A 5,419-nucleotide genomic window follows, 5' to 3' on the forward strand; every position below is an offset into this window, starting at 1 on the left:
ATTATTTACAATTGTAAAGAGATGGAAACAGCCAAAATGTCCATCAACAGAGGAGTGGCTAAACAAACTGTGGTATATACATACGATGGAATATTATGCAGCTCTAAGACAGAATAAAGCTATGAAGTATGTAACAACATGGATGGACCTTGAGAACATCATGTTGAGTGAGACTAGCCAAAAACAAAAGGATAAATACTGTATGGTTTCACTGATATGAACTTACATTAGTGAATAAACTTGGAATATTTCCTTGGTAACAGAGACCATCAGGAGATAGAAATAGGGTAAGATATTGGGTAACTGGAGCTGAAGGGATACAGACTGTGCAACGGGACTGGATACAAAAACTCAGAAATGGACAGCACAATACTACCTAACTGTAATACAATTATGTTAAAACACTGAATGAAGCTGCATGTGAGAATGATAGAGGGAGGAGGGCTGGGGGCATAAATGAAATCAGAAAGAAAGATAGATGTTAAAGATTGAGATGGTATAATCTAGGAATGCCTGGAGTGTATAATGATAGTGACTAAATGTAAAAATTTTAAAAATGTTTTTGCATGAGGAAGAACAAAGGAATAGCATTATTGCAGGGTGCTGAAAAATAGATGGTTATTAATATTTAAAAATGTCACTCTATGTGTGAGACTAAAGCAAAAAATGTTTATTTGGTACAAAATTTATATTTTGCCTAGTGCATTTCCTAATATAACTTATGTGGATACTTTGATTGAACACCATAAGTACTTGGAATCTCAGGTAGGACATGAGATTTTGCTGGTTTGTCCAGAGTGATGCCCCAATGAATCCCAGAGTGATTGGATCAGTGAGTGAAAAAGTATTTGCAGAGCCCCCTTCAGGGAATGGTGAGAACGGGGAGAAATTCAACTTCCCCAGGTTGAATTCTTGATATTCTCACGGGCAGTGTGGACAGCCAAGGCTGTAGGCTGAGCCCCCAGCCTTGGGGTTTGTTCATATGAAGCTTAACCCCACAAAGGATAGGTCAAGTCTACTTGAAATTTAGGCCTAAGAGTCACCCCCAAGAGAGCCTCTTTTGTTGCTCAGATGTGGCCTCTCTCTCCAGCCAACACAACAAGCAATCTCGCTGCCCTCTCCGTCTAAGTGGGACATGACTCCCAGAGGTGTGGACCTTCCTGGAAACATGGGACAGAAATCCTGGAGTGAGCTGAGACTCAGCATCAAGGGATTGAGAAAAACCCTAGAAAGAGCTGAGACTTAGCATCAAGGGATTGAGAAAACCTTCTTGACCAAAACGGGGAAGAGTGAAATGAGACAAAGTGTCAGTGGCTGAGAGATTCCAAGCAGAGTCGAGAGGTTATCCTTGAGGTTATTCTTATGCATTAAGTAGATATCACCTTGTTATTCAAGATGTAATGGAGAGGCTGGAGGGAACTGCCTGAAAATGTAGAGCTGTGTTCCAGTAGCCATGTTTCTTGAGGATGATTGACTAATGATATAGCTTTCACAATGTGACTGTGTGATTGTGAAAACCTTGTGTCTGATACTTTTATCTACCTTGTCAACAAATGAGTAGAACATATGGAATAAAAATAAATAATAGGGGAACAAATGTTAAAATAGATTTAGTTTGAAATGCTGGTGATTGATGAAGGCGAGGGGTAAGGGGTATGGTAGGTATAATCTTTTTTTTTTCTATTTTCGCTTTATTTCTTTTTCTATTGTCTTTTTCTTTTTCTGAATTGATGCAAATGTTCTAAGAAATGATGAATATGCAACTAAGTGATGATATTGTGAATTACTGATTATATATGTTAATGTTTTATTTGGTTTGTTAAATTTTTTTAAATTAATAAATTGTAAAAAAAGTCAGAATGGGCATTGCCTAAAGATCCCTATAGATTGGGAGATGGATCAAAGGAGGAGAGATAACAGAGAAGACAGGATTTGAAGAATGAGTATGACTGCTGAATCACTATATTGATATTTCTTCTTGCCATCTGTGTTTTGGAGCAGCTAAAAGGAAAAACCTGAGCTGATGGGATGGTAGCACATGACAAACTCTGAAATTGTTCTGTAACTACTTGTTGAAGTGTACTCTGAAAATGATTGCTTTTTCTTTCTTTTCTTTGTATATATTTTATATTTCACAATTAAAAAACATTTAAAAATTGATTTGCAGGAGCTCTTTGTATATTAAGAAACATACAGTTACTATAGTGTTGAAAATATTTCTACAACTTGACTTTTGAAGTTTGGTGTTCTGCCATCTTCAAGTAGTTTCTTTTATTCTGTCTGCTTGAAAATTTTCATAATAAAATTTTGTTTCTAAAAATCTAAAAGAAGTGTAAATAGATTAAGTCCCCACTTTCATAAAGGGATGTTGAGAAAGAGTTTAAGGCAGAACAGCAGGGGTATGGCTGGGAGGGAGTTGAGAACAGACAAGCCCAGGGCTTCCATGACCATGGGGGTTGGGAATTGATGAGAAGAATGAGGTAGCTGTGAAGGGCTGTAGGTAGGGGTAGCACTGGGGAAAGACGAGTCTGGCACCTGTGTGGAATTCAGATTGGAGGGACCACTGAGGACCAGATTTGTGGATTTAGGCCTGGCGGGGAGGCCTCCAGTTTGAATAACTGGGGCCATTAACCCAGGGAAAAAAATACAACAAGAACAGATTCTGAACCTATTGAGATAGATGAAGTTGGTGGACATACACAGCTAGCTGCTGGGGCTTCTCAGCTGTAAGGTTGGAGTTGTGGCTTTTGGGTTGGCGGTGGTGGTGGAAGCGAGAGGAATGGCTGAGGTCACTGCATTAGGTTGGCACTTAGGTACGTAGCATACCTCTCCCCTGCAGGAGCTCAGACCACGTCTCTCTCATCCTGACTCCTCATCACACCAAGCAAAGCCCCTGTATGTGCTCAACTGGGGTTGGGGAACCAAATTCATTTGTCCTGAGTCTATGGACAATTATCTCAATTATCAGGAAGCCTAAGAAGTAGAGAAGGCAGAAGGAAGGAAAGAAGATGATGAAGAAGAAAAAGGAGGGAATGGAAGGAGAAGGAGAGGAAAAAGAGGAGGAGTTGAAGGAGGAGGAGGAAAAAGGGAAAAGGGTTAAAAGAGTGCAGAGTAGGGCAGTGCAGAAGGGGAGAGAAGCAGATCCTTGGGGCACAAGTCTCTTCTGTCCTCACGTTACTCCAGACTCATCCCAGCAGTATTAGTGGCATCTTTTGCTTTTCAATGCATTTCAACTTCTTGAGCAGCTCTGGAATGGTTCAGTAGCTGACAAGTTTTATTCTTTTTTTCTGAATTACAAGGCTCACAAGAATAGTACGGTTATCATCTACACGGTATTCATCATCTTGCTGCAATGGTAGTGGTGGGGAGAATGAGTCATTTTAGCATAAAATGTAGAACTGCCATGAAATTCAAATCGCAGTTAGTGGACAAAATTGGCAATGTTTGCAGAAAGTCTAGTCTGTCAGGGTGCAGTGATGACGCCTGAGGAACATGGCTGAAGTCACAGCCAAGCTGGAACTAGACAGGCCCTCTTCTTTTATCCTTGCTTTCTTGCTCTTGAATATGAAATAGAGGCTGAGAAGGCAGAAAGGTGGGGCACATTCCTGCAAATAAAAGTCATCATTCAACATAGTATCAGGTGAGCAGACAGAATTCTTGACCAAATTAGGTGACTCTGAAGGGAAATTTCTCATGCCTTCTGGAAACAGGATATTTTCTCAAAGGGGCCACCAGTAATACCCCTGATCATCCCCAGAACCACTTACCTTGGCCTTAAACCTGTGACCTAATCAGGAATTCAGGGAAGTTAATGTTGAGGTAGCAGGAGGAAAGGAAATCCCTGACCATTCCAGTTGTACAAATAATGCCAAAGGCAAGTATAGCTGCCAATTTACCATCTGACAATTGCGTAGACAAAATGTTTTGACTTTACTAACTAGAAAGCCATTCCTTACATTGAAAAGCTAAAAACATTTGGACTCTCAGTTCTTTGTGCAAATGCTGGAGAAGGCAGTGAGAGAACTCCATTGGGGTCACTCTGTGGCCACGGAGGAGCATGGGAAATTGTGATGTCACCTTCTATGTGGCAAGGAGGCCCAGTCAGTCATGGCCCCCAAACTCTATCCCCTTGGGGTCTGTGGACTCAGTAGCAGCTCAGTTTTAAGTCTGCCACTTATGCAGAGGCTGGCATGGCATATGAGCTTTTCCCAAATGTTGCAATGGAGTTAAGAGGTTGCTTGGTGCCGTGTGCCCCAATGTGCCAGACCCTCTGACAATTTGATCTACCCTAAGAAACATGCCTGGGATGTAGCTTTGGCTGGGTAGGAAAGCCAGATTGCACTGGCGGGCAGTCCCTGCCCTCCTAGCGACTTGTCAGGAATGCTGTGGCAGGGCGAGTCACAGTCAAGGATCTGCCACTCTCCCCAGATTATGCTTTAATTTGGCAAGGGGTCACAATGAAATGCTACCTGACATTCCAACCCACCCTCTTGGCAGAACCAGAGCTGCGGTGTTTGCCTTATCTACGTGAACCTCGCCCGTGTGTGTGAAGGGGAGGGGTTAGACTAAAGTCTGCTGACATTTCTGGAAAGGGCATAGGCTCAGTCACTGGGCTCAGCTTGTCCTTGGAAGCTTGTTGGAGCATTTAAACAGGGTGGGGAGGGTGGGGAACTTCCCCTTTGGGGAAATCAGGTTGAACTTGCCATCACAGACTAACTGGGGCCACATATAGGCCAAGCCCTGGGAGAAAGGTATTTACTTCCACACAAAATGGTCAACAACTGCTATCTTATTACATTTCTTTGCACTTAAGAAATGAAGATCAATGAGTCCAAACCTCCCATGACAGTTCCCCACATTTAGTGACACTGAGCATGTTCCTGGGACCTAAGCGTTCTCCCCTGATCTTGGACAAAATGTAGTTTCATTGCTTGCTCCAAACTCCAGTCAAGACGATTTGGAAGGAGCACACCTGAAAAAAAGGAGCAAGGCACAACCAGAGGTTATCTTTGCAGCTGAGCACGTAGCTGTCTCCCGAAGTTTTCCTCTGCTACAGAGTCCTGCCTGCTTAAGACCTTGCAATGGTCCCTGCTTTGGGCTTGTTCCTCTCAACACTGCAGGTCACAAGTCTCAAACTTTCAAGAAAATCACTGATGTCTGGTGTTGTTTCTTCTAAGGAGGTGGAATAATTCTTTGAGGGCTCAGTCTGCTGGTTGCTGGAGCTTGAGGTTGGGCCTCTGAAGAAGGGGCTGTGTTTAGGCTTTGTTGGTTTTGACAGACTGTGAACTCAGGAATGCCCTCTGTACTGGTGTGAAAATATGTACCCCAGAAAAGCCATGTTTTAATCCTGACCCAATCTTGTGGGGCCAGACCTATTGTTTAAGGTAGAAACCTTTAATCGGATTGTTTCCATGGATAC

Source organism: Tamandua tetradactyla, chromosome 12 (assembly GCF_023851605.1).
Source record: "Tamandua tetradactyla isolate mTamTet1 chromosome 12, mTamTet1.pri, whole genome shotgun sequence".
In the NCBI taxonomy this organism is placed as follows: Eukaryota; Metazoa; Chordata; class Mammalia; order Pilosa; family Myrmecophagidae; genus Tamandua; species Tamandua tetradactyla.